Consider the following 14750-nt stretch of genomic DNA (forward strand, 5'->3'; position numbering starts at 1 on the left):
TCAAGGCTGGATCCCCACTTTGAACTTTAGGGTACAAATGTAGGGGCCTGCATGAAAACTTCTAAGCTTAAATACCAGCTTAGCTCTGGTTCCGCTGCCACCATTTCAATTTTTCCCTCCCTGAGAAGCCTTGAAAAACCTTCACCAATTCCCTGGTGAATACAGATCCAAACCCCTTGGATTTTAAAACAAGGAGAAATTAACCATTCCCCCTCCTTCCTCCCACCAACTCCTGGTGAATACAGTTCCAACCCCCCTGGGATCTACAACAGGGAGAAATTAACCATCCCCCCTCCTTCCTCCCACCAACTCCTGGTGAATCAAGATCCAAACCCCTTGGATCTTAAAACAAGGAAAAATCAATCAGGTTCTAAAAAGAAAGCTTTTAATTAAAGAAAAAGGTAAAAATCATCTCTGTAAAATCAGTATGGAAATTAACCTTACAGGGTAATCAAACTTAAAGAGCTCAGAGGACTCCCCTCTAGTCTCAGGTTCAAAGTACAGCAAACAACGATAAACACTCTAGTAAAAGGTACATTTACAAGTTGAGAAAACAAAGGAAAACTAACACGCCTTGCCTGGCTATTTACTTACAAGTTTGAAATAGGAGAGACTTGTTTAGAAAGATGTGGAGAACCTGGATTGATGTCTGGTCCCTCTCAGTCCCGAGAACGAACACACTCCCAAAGAACACAAACAAAAGCCTTCCCCCCCCCCCCCCCCAAGATTTGAAAGTATCTTGTCCCCTTATTGGTCCTTTAGGTCAGATGCCAGCCAGGTTACCTGAGCTTCTTAACCCTTTACAGGGAAAAGGATTTTGGAGTCTCTGGCCAGGAGGGATTTTATAGTACTGTACACAGGACAGCTGTTACCCTTCCCTTTATAGTTATGACACCCCCGGACGCTATTTTTAACTCAAAAAAGCCGGACATGTCCGGCAGAATCCGGACGAATGGTAATCCTACTGTTGGTGGCTTCACTGCAGTCAGAGCAGAGCCTGTTGCCCCCATCCCCAGAGCAGCTGGGCAGTCCCAGATCCTCCCCCAGCCCCACTCTGGCCCCCGGAGCAGCCACTTGGCCCCACTCCGGCCCCTGGGGCAGCCGCACAGCCCCAGCTCCGCCAGAGAAGCCAGGCAGCCGTGTGGCTCCGTTCCAGGAAGGCTGGGGGGCCGGCGCTGCAGCGTGGCTGGAGAGGGCCAGGGGGAAGCTGGGTGGGGTTGCCTGGTGCTCTGGGAACGGGGTTGGGGGGAGCTGGGGCCACGCGGCTATCCTGCACTGGGGGGGAGGCACTAGCCTTGGGCAGGTGCCAGTGGCCATAATGCAGGGAGACCAGGGGGCACAGGACAGAGGCCAGTAGCCACAACTGGGGCTGCGCTCCGGGTGGCATGGAAGGTGTGGGGCCTTGGCTGGAAGGGGTGGGGCTGAGGCCAGGCCAGCTGTTCACTCACCGCCCATGCCCAGCACCCCTGATACCATTATCTCATCTACTCTGAGCTCCTGCTGAACGCAGGCCTGAGAACTTCCAGTGATGCCTTTATGGAGCTCAGTGACTTGTCTGTCATGCGGGGATCTCCAAGCACTTTATGAATTAGGCCTCCCAGGCCACACACCCTTTGTGGGGAGTGATAACATGTAACCCCCACGGAGCTGACCTAGCCATGGGCACAGTTTGGGGAGACAGGGAACCATTACCCCCCCCTCCAAGGGAGGTGAGGGGTAGGGGCACAAGGAGCCACATACCACTGCCCCCCTCCCCATTTCTGCAAGCACTGGGGAGGGGGGCTCTGTCCTCACGCTGCACTGCCCCTCCCACAACTCTGCAGCTGGATGCCACCTCCCAGATCCTGGTGCCTGTTTTCATTGCCCTCTAGTGTGCTGGGTGCCCTCCATGGTCACATCCTTTCCCTATACAATGGGGAGGGGAGAAGGGGGTAGGGTGAAGTGAGGGGAAGAGGCAGTGGGGAAGGAAGGGGGATGGGATAGGACAGGGTGAAGAGAAGGGGAAGGGGAGATGGGGGGCATGAGGAGAGGAAGGGGGCTTAGGGTTACTGTATTTCAGGTTCCCCAAAAAAGGAGATGGGGGGAGCAGGAGGGGGAGGAGGAGGATGGGGAAATGTGGGGGGGGGGGTGTCAGTTGGGGGTTTTGGAGGGTACAGAGGAGCTGGGGGTACAGCTGGAGTGTAATTGGGGAACTGGAGGGGGACCTGGGGTGGAGGGTAGAGTGGGGAACTGGTGGGGGAGGGGAAGCAGGGGGTACAATTGGGAGCACTGAAGCAGTACCTGTGGCTGGGGGGTAGTGTCGCTCCCTGTCATGGTGGCAGGGCAGCTGGCACAAACCCAGGACCTGATGCCAGTCCTTCAGTCAGTGCCTCCCTGTGTGACCCCCTCCCCAGGGCTGGGAGCCGGGGTCTGGCTGGGCAGGATCTGGCAGCTGTGGCTGCAAGGGAACAATGGACCAATCACCAGTAGAGGAAGGGGAGGAGCCGATCAGGAAGTGGACCATTCACGTCTCTTTCTGCACGGCAGCATCTGCGCTACAAAAATCCAGGACATTGCCTGTTGTTTGAAAACCTGTCTGGATGGAGAAAGCAGGTTCACCAAAGAGGAAATAGCATGTAGGGTAACACCTGTTAAGCCAGTGCATTCCCCCCAGCACTGGCAGCCCAGGTACCTCTCCGGGCTGTCGGAAAGAGTTAGTGAGCCAAGGGAACTGACTTTGGTGTGCACAGCCCCTGTAAATAGAGCCCTCAACTACCGCTATGCCTAGGTCCCTGGGCTGTGTGTGCAAGGGAGAGGCTCACTGCTCTGGCAGGAGGGGGGCCGAGGGCAGGCTCAGAGTCACTGGGTGACCTTGGGGGGCTGGAGGGGGGAGAGACACTGTGTAGCATGTCAGGGGCCCCATTGGCGTGGGGGAGGGTGGCAGGTGCCTGCTCAGAGGAGGGGGCAGAGTCAAATGATTGACAAGGGACAGCCCAGGAAGAAGAGCTAACCTGACCCATAGGGAGTGAGATGCCCCTCGCCTGAGAAGCCATTTTGGAGGAGTCTGGAGCTGGCCACAGAAAGGGCAGGGTTGGCTGTGGGGACTGGTGAGGCCCAGGCCGGAATGCAGGATCCCTCCTAGAACAGCAACACCCATTAGCCTGGCCCTTTCCCCCTCCAAGGTGATGCCCAGTTTAGAGTTTTGTTGCAAAAACTCCCCATCCAGCCCGGCTCAGTTAGCCCCCCCGCTCCCCAGGTGAGATCAGTCACCACATGGCCCCATTGCTCTGGCTGCTGGGAAAGGGTTGCTGCCGGCTGGGAGTGTGTCTGAATGCTGGCGGAGAGACTAAAGTTAGGTGTTTAGTAGAGTTATTGTAACCTGCACCCACAGCCCTGCACCCCTTTGAGTGAGGGGAAATCCTGGGGCCAGAAGCAGCCTGACTCCTGCGTGAAGAGGATCCCAGCCAGCAGCGATCATCAGCCCCTCTGCAGAGACTGAGGCATCCAGAGCCATCCCTGACCTGAGGTGTCACCATCCTTTATCCTTTAGTTAGCTAGTCAGGGAGATTGTTTGTTTGGGAGACACCCCTGCTCCCTGAACTGTGTCCTCAAGCCAGGGCATCAGGGGTTGCGGATTTTATTACCTGCTGCCGCCTATAAATCTGTGAAGGGACTTACCACCCTATCCCACGTGTGAGTCACTTGGGCAGCACTGAGCCCACTCAGCTATATTGCTAACAGCTGCACAGAAGATACCCTACAAAGTACATGTACCAACAGGACACTAATTTTACATTTGCTATATCAGGTCAAGTGCCTGGGGAAATTCATGTGTATTATCAGCATGGGCACTGATGACCGTGAGAATAGTGTTTTAACTTGTTACATTATATTTACCTCCCATTTAATATAATGACTGTGTTGAATTGTGTGTGTGTGTGTTATTTCTTGGGAGCCTCCCAATATCTGGCAGGTAAGTGGGGGTTAAACTGCTGTTAGAATTTCCCTCCTAAGCTGCCCTGATGATGCTGCCAGGAAGGGGCATGGGGTGTGGAGGCACCGCCAAATAAATTCATATGGGAAGAAAATAAGGAAGTTATACCCTGCTGAGCTGGAGGCGGGATCCAGAGGAACCCAGGCCTGTCCACCAAAGCCTATAATGAGATTACCTCCTTTAGAGCTAACCTGGTGGGTGGAGGGCACTGTGATGCTGTGGAATGTGAGACACACTTTATCATATTTTTGATACCAATATTATAAAATTGTGATGAATTGTGCTAGATATGTCATGTGAGGTATCTGTGAAAATGTTATGATTTGCCAAGTATGAAGATCTTATTTATATGTTTGTATCACCTTTGTAGTGTGAGTTATAGATATGTAGGGCAGAAAAGGTGGGGGAGTTGCATTGTATGTAAGAGAGCAGTATGACTGCTCGGAGCTCCAGTATGAAACTGCAGAAAAACCTGAGAGTCTCTGGATTAAGTTTAGAAGTGTGAGCAAAAAGGGTGATGTCATGGTGGGAGACTGCTATAGACCACCAGACCGGGGGATGAGGTGGACGAGGCTTTCCTCCGTCAACTAACAGAAGTTACTAGATCGCAGGCCCTGGTTCTCATGGGAGACTTTAATCACCCTGATATCTGCTGGGAGAGCAATATAGCGGTGCACAGACAATCCAGGAAGTTTTTGGAAAGTGTAGGGGACAATTTCCTGTGCAAGTGCTGGAGGAACCAACTAGAGGCAGAGCTCATCTAGACCTGCTGCTCACAAACCAGGAAGAATTAGTAGGGGAAACAAAAGTGGATGGGAACCTGGGAGGCAGTGACTATGAGATGGTCGAGTTCAGGATCCTGACACAAGGAAGAAAGAAGAGCAGCAGAATACGTACCCTGGACTTCAGAAAAGCAGACTTTGACTCCCTCAGGGAACTGATGGGCAGGATCCTTTGGGAGAATAACATGACGGGGAAAGGAGAGCTGGCTGTATTTTAAAGAACCCTTATTGAGATTGCAGGAACAAACCATTGAAATACTTACTAATCTTAATCACAAAAAAGAAGCTTACAAGAAGTGGAAGCTTGGACAAATTACCAGGGAGGAGTATAAAAATATTGCTCAGGCATGCAGGAGTGAAAACAGGAAGGCCAAATCACACTTGGAGTTGCAGCTAGCAAGGGATATTAAGAGTAACAAGAAGGGTTTCTTCAGGTATGTAAGAATCATATAATATCAGGGTTGGGAGGGACCTCAGGAGGTCATCTAGTCCAACCCCCTGCTCAAAGCAGGATCAATCCCCAACCAAATCATCCCAGCCAGGGCTTTGTCAAGCCTGACCTTAAAAACCTCTAAGGAAGGAGATTCCACCACCTCCTTAGGTAACCCATTCCAGTGCTTCACCACCCTCCTAGTGAAAAAGATTTTTCCTAATATCCAACCTAAACCTCTCCCACTGCAACTTGAGACCATTACTCCTTGTTCTATCATCTGGTACCACTGAGAACAGTCTAGATCCATCCTCTTGGAACCCCCTTTCAGGTAGTTGAAAGCAGCTATCAAATCCCCCCCTCCATTCTTCTCTTCTGTAGACTAAATAATCCCAGTTCCCTCAGCCTCTCCTCATAAGTCATGTGCTCCAGCCCCCTAATCATTTTTGTTACCCTCCGCTGGACTCTTTCCAATTTTTCCACATCCTTCTTGTAGTCTGGGGCCCAAAATTGGATACAGTACTCCAGATGAGGCCTCACCAATGCCGAATAGAGAGGAACAATCACGTCCCTTTGAAAGAGGAGCGTCCATGCACCAGCAATGGAGATACAGGTGAGCAATCGTTTCCATGTTCTCTCTACAGGTACTAATGCGGAGAGTGGACTAGATGACCCATCTGAGGGAAGGGAGCAGAAGGAGACTCCACCGATTGGAAGGCAAAAGATGCACTGTCCTAGGGATGGGGGTTCCACGACCACCACTCCCAAGAGGAGGAGGAGGGTGGTGGTGGTCGGGGACTCCCTCCTCAGGGGGACTGAGTCATCTATCTGCCGCCCCGACCGGAAAAACCGAGAGGTCTGCTGCTTGCCAGGAGCTAGGATACACGATGTGACGGAGAGACTGCCGAGACTCATCAAGCCCTCGGATCGCTACCCCTTCCTGCTTCTCCACGTGGGCACCAATGATACTGCCAAGAATGACCTTGAGCGGATCACTGCAGACTACGTGGCTCTGGGAAGAAGGATAAAGGAGTTTGAGGCGCAAGGGGTGTTCTCGTCCATCCTCCCTGTGCAAGGAAAAGGCCGGGGTAGAGACCGTCGAATCGTGGAAGTCAACGAATGGCTACGCACGTGGTGTCGGAGAGAAGGCTTTGGATTCTTCGACCATGGGATGTTGTTCCAAGAAGGAGGAGTGCTAGGCAGAGATGGGCTCCACCTAACGAAGAGAGGGAAGAGCATCTTCGCCAGCAGGCTGGCTAACCTAGTGAGGAGGGCTTTAAACTAGGTTCACCGGGGGAAGGAGACCAAAGCCCTGAGGTAAGTGAGGAAATGGGATCCTGGGAGGAAGCACAAGCAGGAGAGTGCAAGGGGGGAGGACTCCTGTCTCATGCTGAGAAAGAGGGACGATCGATGAGGTATCTTAAGTGCCTATACACAAATGCAAGAAGCCTGGGAAACAAGCAGGGAGAACTGGAAGTCCTGGCACAGTCAGGGAACTATGATGTGATTGGAATAACAGAGACTTGGTGGGATAACTCACATGACTGGAGTACTGTCATGGATGGATATAAACTGTTCAGGAAGGACAGGCAGGGCAGAAAAGGTGGGGGAGTTGCGTTGTATGTAAGAGAGGAGTATGACTGCTCAGAGCTCCGGTATGAAACTGCAGAAAAACCTGTGAGTCTCTGGATAAAGTTGAGAAGTGTGAGCAACAAGGGTGATGTCGTGGTTGGAGTCTGCTATAGATCACCAGACCAGGGGGATGAGGTGGACGAGGCTTTCTTCTGGCAACTAGCAGAAGTTGCTAGATCGCAGGCCCTGGTTCTCATGGGAGACTTTAATCACCCTGATATCTGCTGGGAGAGCAATACAGCGGTGCATAGACAATCCAGGAAATTTTTGGAAAGTGTAGGGGACAATTTCCTGGTGCAAGTGCTGGAGGAACCAACTAGGGGGAGAGCTTTTCTTGACCTGCTACTCACAAACAGGGAAGAATTAGTAGGGGAAGCAAAAGTGGATGGGAACCTGGGAGGCAGTGACCATGAGATGGTCGAGTTCAGGATCCTGACACAAGGAAGAAAGGAGAGCAGCAGAATACGGACCCTGGACTTCAGAAAAGCAGATTTTGACTCCCTCAGGGAACAGATGGGCAGGATCCCCTGGGAGAATAACATGAAGGGCAAAGGGGTCCAGGAGAGCTGGCTGTATTTTAAAGAATCCTTATTGAGGTAGAAGGAACAAACCATCCCAATGTGTAGAAAGAACAGTAAATATGGCAGGCGACCAGCTTGGCTAAACAGTGAAATCTTTGCTGATCTTAAACGCAAAAAAGAAGCTTACAAGAAGTGGAAGATTGGACAAATGACCAGGGAGGAGTATAAAAATATTGCTCAGGCTTGCAGGAGTGAAATCAGGAAGGCCAAATCACACTTGGAGTTGCAGTTAGCAAGAGATGTTAAGAGTAACAAGAAGGGTTTCTACAGGTATGTTAGCAAGAAGAAAAAAATCAAGGAAAGTGTGGGCCCCTTACTGAATGAGGGAAGCAACCTAGTGACCGAGGATGTGGAAAAAGCTAATGTACTCAATGATATTTTTGCCTCTGTCTTCACGCACAAGGTCAGCTCCCAGATTGCTGCACTGGGCAGTACAGCATGGGGAGAAGGTGACCAGCCCTCTGTGGAGAAAGAAGTGGTTCGGGACTATTTAGAAAAAATGGACGTGCACAAGTCCATGGGGCCGGATGCGCTGCATCCGAGGGTGCTAAAGGAGTTGGCGGGTGAGATTGCAGAGCCATTAGCCATTATTTTTGAAAACTCATGGCGATCGGGGGAGGTCCCAGATGACTGGAAAAAGGCTAATGTAGTGCCCATCTTTAAAAAAGGGAAGAAGGAGGATCCGGGGAACTACAGGCCAGTCAGCCTCACCTCAGTCCCTGGAAAAATCATGGAGCAGGTCCTCAAGGAATCAATTATGAAACATTTAGAGGAGAGGAAAGTGATCAGGAACAGTCAGCATGGATTCACGAAGGGGAAGTCGTGCCTGACTAACCTAATTGCCTTCTATGATGAGATAACTGGCTCTGTGGATGAGGGGAAAGCAGTGGATGTGTTATTCCTTGACTTTAGAAAAGCTTTTGATACGGTCTCCCACAGTATTCTTGCCGCCAAGTTAAAGAAGTATGGGCTGGATGAATGGACTGTAAGGTGGATAGAAAGCTGGCTAGATCATCGGGCTCAACGGGTAGTGATCAATGGCTCCATGTCTAGTTGGCAGCCGGTTTCAAGCGGAGTGCCCCAAGGGTCGGTCCTGGGGCCAGTTTTGTTTAATATCTTTATTAATGATCTGGAGGATGGTGTGGACTGCACTCTCAGCAAGTTTGCAGATGACACTAAACTAGGAGGCGTGGTAGATACACTAGAAGGTAGGGATTGGATACAGAGGGACCTAGACAAATTAGAGGATTGGGCCGAAAAAAACCTGATGAGGTTTAACAAGGACAAGTGCAGAGTCTTGCACTTAGGACGGAAGAATCCCATGCAGTGCTACAGACTAGGGACCGAATGGCTAGGTAGCAGTTCTGCAGAAAAGGACCTAGGGGTCACAGTGGACGAGAAGCTGGATATGAGTCAACAGTGTGCTCTTGTTGCCAAGAAGGCTAACGGCATTTTGGGCTGTATAAGTAGGGGCATTGCCAGCAGATCGAGGAATGTGATCGTTCCCCTTTATTCGACATTGGTGAGGCCTCATCTGGAATACTGTGTCCAGTTTTGGTCCCCACACTACAAGAAGGATGTGGAAAAATTGGAAAGAGTCCAGCGGAGGGCAACAAAAATGATTAGGGGTCTGGAGCACATGACTTATGAGGAGAGGCTGAGGGAACTGGGATTGTTTAGTCTCCAGAAGAGAAGAATGAGGGGGGATTTGATAGCAGCCTTCAACTACCTGAAGGGGGGTTCCAAAGAGGATGGAGCTCGGCTGTTCTCAGTGGTGGCAGATGACAGAACAAGGAGCAATGGTCTCAAGTTGCAGTGGGGGAGGTCCAGGTTGGATATCAGGAAAAACTATTTCACTAGGAGGGTGGTGAAACACTGGAATGCGTTACCTAGGAAGGTGGTGGAGTCTCCTTCCTTGGAGGTTTTTAAGGCCCGGCTTGACAAAGCCCTGGCTGGGATGATTTAGCTGGGAATTGGTCCTGCTTCGAGCAGGGGGTTGGACTAGATGACCTCTTGAGGTCCCTTCCAACTCTGATATTCTATGATTCTATGATTCTATGATCTGCTGGCAATGCTCCTACTTATACAGCCCAAAATGCCATTAGCCTTCTTGGCAACAAGGGCACGCTGTTGACTCATATCCACTGTAACCCCTAGGTCCTTTTCTGCAGAACTACTTCCTAGCCATTTGGTCCCTAGTGTGTAACAGTGAATGGGATTCTTCCGTCCTAAGTGCAGGACTCTGCACTTGTCCTTGTTGAGGGTGCAATCCACGCCATCCTCCAGATAATTAATGAAGATACTAAACAAAACCAGCTCCAGGACTGACCCTTGGGGCATTCCGCTTGATACCAGGGGAGGGGGCGGGGTATTGGGGGAAGGAGTGGAGTAGGGGCGGGGCCTAGGACGGAGCAGGGGGTCGAACACCGTCCGGGAAATCTGGAAGTCAGCACCTATGGTCACACCTGGTCCTCAGCAGCAATAAACACCCCCTCCACACCTTGGTTAGACATGCCCCACATAGGGGAAACTGAGGCACACACAGTATACATACGCAACGTTAGGAAAATACCCCACTTCGTCACACAGGTTACCTAGAGAGGATGTGGAGTCCCCATCATTGGAGGTTTTTAAGAACAGGCTGGACAAACACCTGTCAGGAATGGTCTAGGTTTACTTGGTGCTGCCTGAGATCAGGGGCTGGACTTGATGACCTCCTGAGGGCCCTACTAGCCCAGCATTTCTATGGCTCTATGAATGGTGAAAAGGACATTAGAGGCACTTATAAACTAAACGCAGACACTTATTCCTGTCCAACAGACTTTCTCAGCTGATGATGGCAACAGCACTACCAGCTGTGAGTAGACCAGGCAATTTACCATGTTATAATCATGAAATTCTACAGAAAAAAAAATGTGTCCCCTACCATATACACACAAGCAGTTACTGCTCACATATCTAGCGTACCATATAGGGTGTGCAAACAGCACTGCACAGAACAGAGCACTGAGTGCACACAGTAAATGTAGCAAATACTAAAATCTTACTGAAAAAGTTTTTATCCATTAAAATTTTGGAAATTATTTTGTGGAAATAAAACATAATTATAGAAAACTATTACATCTGAAAAGCAAAAAGTGGTTTGGTGAGTAGATAGATGAGGCCAGAAATCCCACACAGGACACTCCAAGTGCCAGAGAAAAGCCAGGGAGAGGTTGATTGGTTCTTGTCTGGAGACAGAGCAAAGCTCATCAATCTTCCTCTCTGGGATCCCCTCAGGTTGTGGCACAGACTCCAGCAGGCTCTGTTAAGCTGCAGAAGTTAAACACAGGCAACGTCTATTAAAGAGAACCTGCCATAATGTTTTGCAATGACAGTGCACACTGCTGTGGGACGGTCACCCTGGTGGCTATAGTGTTCAGTGGACAAAATCTCTAAGCCTGCGGACAAAGCTTTTAGCTCAAGTGTCAGAGACCCGTGTTCCTGGAGCTTGAGGTGCTGGGCTCTGTCTCTCCTGCTTCCTCCCTGCAGTTTCACTGGAGACTGTTCTCTGAAGCAGTTGGATTTATCATTACAAATCTCAGGCAATGCTGTATCAGCAGCTGCAGCGAAATCCCTCTCACTAGAGTCTTTCACACCTAAATTCATCGCAGAGAAAACAAGGGGGATTTGGCTGCAAACCTGTTCCTGCACCCCCAGTGTGAATAAAAGGGAAATAAGAGATCCAGAACTCCCTTGTTCCGCTCCTTGGGGCTGGTTTGCTAGAGGGGATGGGCCAGTGAGACTCAGGGTTTAATGACCGGGGCAGCTCTATGTATTTTGCCGCCCCAAGCACGGCAGTCAGGCATACCCGCCGCCGAATTGCTGCCGAAGCCGTGGGACCGGCGGACCTCCTGCAGGCATGCCGCCGAAGGCTACCTGACTGCCGCCCTCACAGCGACAGGCAGGCCGCCCCCCGCGGCTTGCCGCCCCAGGCACGCGCTTCGTGCGCTGGTGCCTGGAGCCGCCCCTGCCAATGACTTGGACTAGGTGTCTCTCTCCAGAGGCCTCAGTGAACCCCTAAGTTAGAGCCCCATCACTTACCCTTGGCAGATCTGTCAGAGCCACTAGATCCTTGGTCACTTGCTGTGCAGAGGAGGAGGAGAAGAGAGAGTATATTAGCATCTCTCACAAGGCAGGGTTTCAGCGTAGTTAGTAGATACAGGGACTCTTCTCCAAAGGGAACAGTCATCACCTTACTCTTCCCTAGCAGTGAGGTGGTTGGTGCACAGATCAGTCTATAGTGCAGCTGCCCTGGATTTCCATTATTCACATGCAAAAAATGTTACCATTGTAGGGGGTCAGCACTGCTTTGTGCTCTTTGTGCCTCTGCAGAACGGGAGCACTGAATACTCAACATTCGAAGGCTGGCAAAGTAGGAAATGCTGGGTTAAGGATACTCCTGCAAAACAACCTCAACTCTGCCCCCTTTGGTCTGTGCCCAGAGGGGTCCCTCAAGCAGACCATAGACTTCACCCTCAACCCCTGCCAATGAACAGCAATTCTCACCTGAATCAATGCGCTGCACAGAATAGTGTGGACGGTATGAAGAGGAACGCTGATTTGGGGTGGTGCTGGGCACACAGACAAGGGCAAGTTTGGTTTGGCCTGGTGCTGTTCTACTTCCTGTTCCTATTCCCAGACCCACTGGGGCAGAGTTCAAGTTGTGTGGGAGGCATCATTCTACCTCTGCATATCCTGCTTTGCCAACCTTTGACTTCTGGGAATTAAACACTCTGTAGCAAAGGGGCATGGCCTCCCTCAGAGACTGAGAGTGAGGGAGGGCCAGACCTCGGCTGCCATGCTGGAAGTGGAAGGGCAGGACAAGAACAGTATAAGAGGCGAGCCCTGCAGTTCAGTTGAGCAAGAGTTGCCGAGGAAGTCACACACTTCCAGCCCACTGCTGGAGAGCCCTTGGAAGACTTCTGGTATCTTGGGTGCGTCCTTGGGACAGCAGAACTGCCAGACACCCGACGCTGAGGAGCTGCTGGGATTGCCACTGGCAGTCTGCACTGAGGGGAGATGGAGGATGAACCCAGGGTTCAGGTAAACCCGGAGGGGAGGGGAGGGGAGGAAGTAGCCCAGGGGCAGCCGACTACTGTCCAGCTATGTTGCTGGCTGACACCAGGTCAGTGTGTTGCGGCTGGATCCCCACTGACCCAGTGGCAGACCGCTCTGCCGTTGTTAGAGCCCTGGGCTAGGACATGGTGGAGTCGGGTGGGTACGTGTCGCTCTGCCACCCTAACCCCGGGGTCAGCAGCCTCCCCACCTTAGGCCAGGAGGCCTGAGCAAGTCAATAGCCCCTGCCTGAGCCCTAATCTGTTCCCTGCTCTACCCTGCGTGAGGGTTGGAGCCTTAGACTGCTAAGTGCCCTGGCTTAGATTGTTCTTCCAGGAGTGTGTCAGCAAAGGGGCGTGGCCTCCCTCGGAGACTGACATCAAGGGAGGGCCACACCCACATACACGCTTACACACTCCCATTCTGAAAGGACACAGGGAACCCAGGGCAGGGTTGAGCACCCGCAACCTTAACTCCACATTAACAAAGTTCTTGCATGTGAATTTCCGTTGTTCTGGAGTAACGAGGAGGGAGGGAGGCACAACGGAGGGCCAGCTGTAGGAGGAAGGGTGATGCTCTGAGGAGGTTGTGTTGGCACTTCTCAAACCCCATCAGTTACCCGCTGGAAGCACCCCTGAGAGGGTAAAGAGACAGTTGGACTACTACACCCTAGCAGGGCCTGGCAGATCTGCGCATTTTATACCAGCTCTTGGTGCCAGGCATTAGATGGCCTCAGACACAGTCCATCATTTATGTAAATATTTCCCATAGTTGTTACTCTTGGTCTTGTTCCTAAAAGAGACAAAAGGAGGGGATTTGAACTCATGGTCATCGAGGGAGACTCAAAGAGCTTGGCTTGTTTAGCCTAACCAAAAGAATGCTGAGGGGAGATACGATTGCTCTTTATAAATATATCAGAGGGCTAAATATTAGGGAGGGAGAGGAATTATTCAAGCTTAGTACCAATGTGGACACAAGAACAAATGGATATAAACTGGACATTAGGAAGTTTAGACTTGAAATTAGACGAAGATTTCTAACCATTAGAGGAGTGAAGTTCTGGAACAGCCTTCCAAGGGGAGCAGTGGGGGCAAAAGACATATCTGGCTTCAAGACTAAGCTTGATAAGTTTATGGAGGGGATGGTATGATGGGATAGCCTAATTTTGGCAATTAATTGATCCTTGATTATTAGCAGGTAAATATGCCCAATGGTCTGTGATGGGATGTTAGATGGGGTGGGATCTGAGTTACTACAGAGAATTCTTTCCTGGGTGCTGGCTGGTGAGTCTTGCCCACATGCTCAGGATTTAACTGATCGCCATATTTGGAGTCGGGAAGGAATTTTCCTCCAGGGCAGATTGGCAGAGGCCCTGGAGGTTTTTCGCCTTCCTCTGCACCGTGGGGCACGGGTCACTTGCTGGAGGATTCTCTGCACCTTGAGGTCTTTAAACCACGATTTGAGGACTTCAATAACTCAGGCATAGGTTAGGGGTTTGTTACAGGACTGGGTGAGAGAGATTCTGTGGCTTGCATTGTGCAGGAGGTCAGACTAGATGATCATAATGGTCCCTTCTGACCTTAAAGTCTATGGCTTGGTCTACACTAAACCCCCAAATCGAACTAAGGTACGCAACTTCAGCTACGTGAATAACGTAGCTGAAGTTCGAAGTACCTTAGTTCGAACTTACCTCGGTCCACACGTGGCAGGCAGGCTCCCCCGTCGACTCTGCGGTACTCCTCTCGTCTAGCTGGAGTACCGCAGTCGACGGCGAGCACTTCCTGGTTCGACTTATCGCATCCAGACAAGACGCGATAAGTCGAACCCAGAACTTCGATTGCCAGCTGCCGAATTAGCGGCTGGGTGTAGACATACCCTATGAGTCTATGAGGGGACAGAGTGGTGCTGAGCTACGTCAATGGAAAGACTCCCATTGGCTTCAACAGGCTTTGGATCAGGCCCAGATTTCACAAGCACCAAAACCCAACTTTCAGGTAAGTCAATAGAAGTATAACATTAAAAGCAGGTCAGCCACACACAGCACATCTCTAGGGGGATAATAACTCAGCCCAACACCACTGTATACATTCCTGACTATCGCCTTGTCTACACTAGCAAAATTTGGACCCATACCCGCAAGCAATGCAATTCCACCAGTGATAGCAAAGGTGGAGCAATTGAGGAGATGGGGTTCAGGTGGCTTTAATCACTGTATCATCTAGAGTTGCTCTGAGCAACGTTAGACAACGTGTCAA

Source organism: Chrysemys picta, chromosome 25, assembly GCF_011386835.1.
Source record: "Chrysemys picta bellii isolate R12L10 chromosome 25, ASM1138683v2, whole genome shotgun sequence".
NCBI classification, from domain to species: Eukaryota; Metazoa; Chordata; order Testudines; family Emydidae; genus Chrysemys; species Chrysemys picta.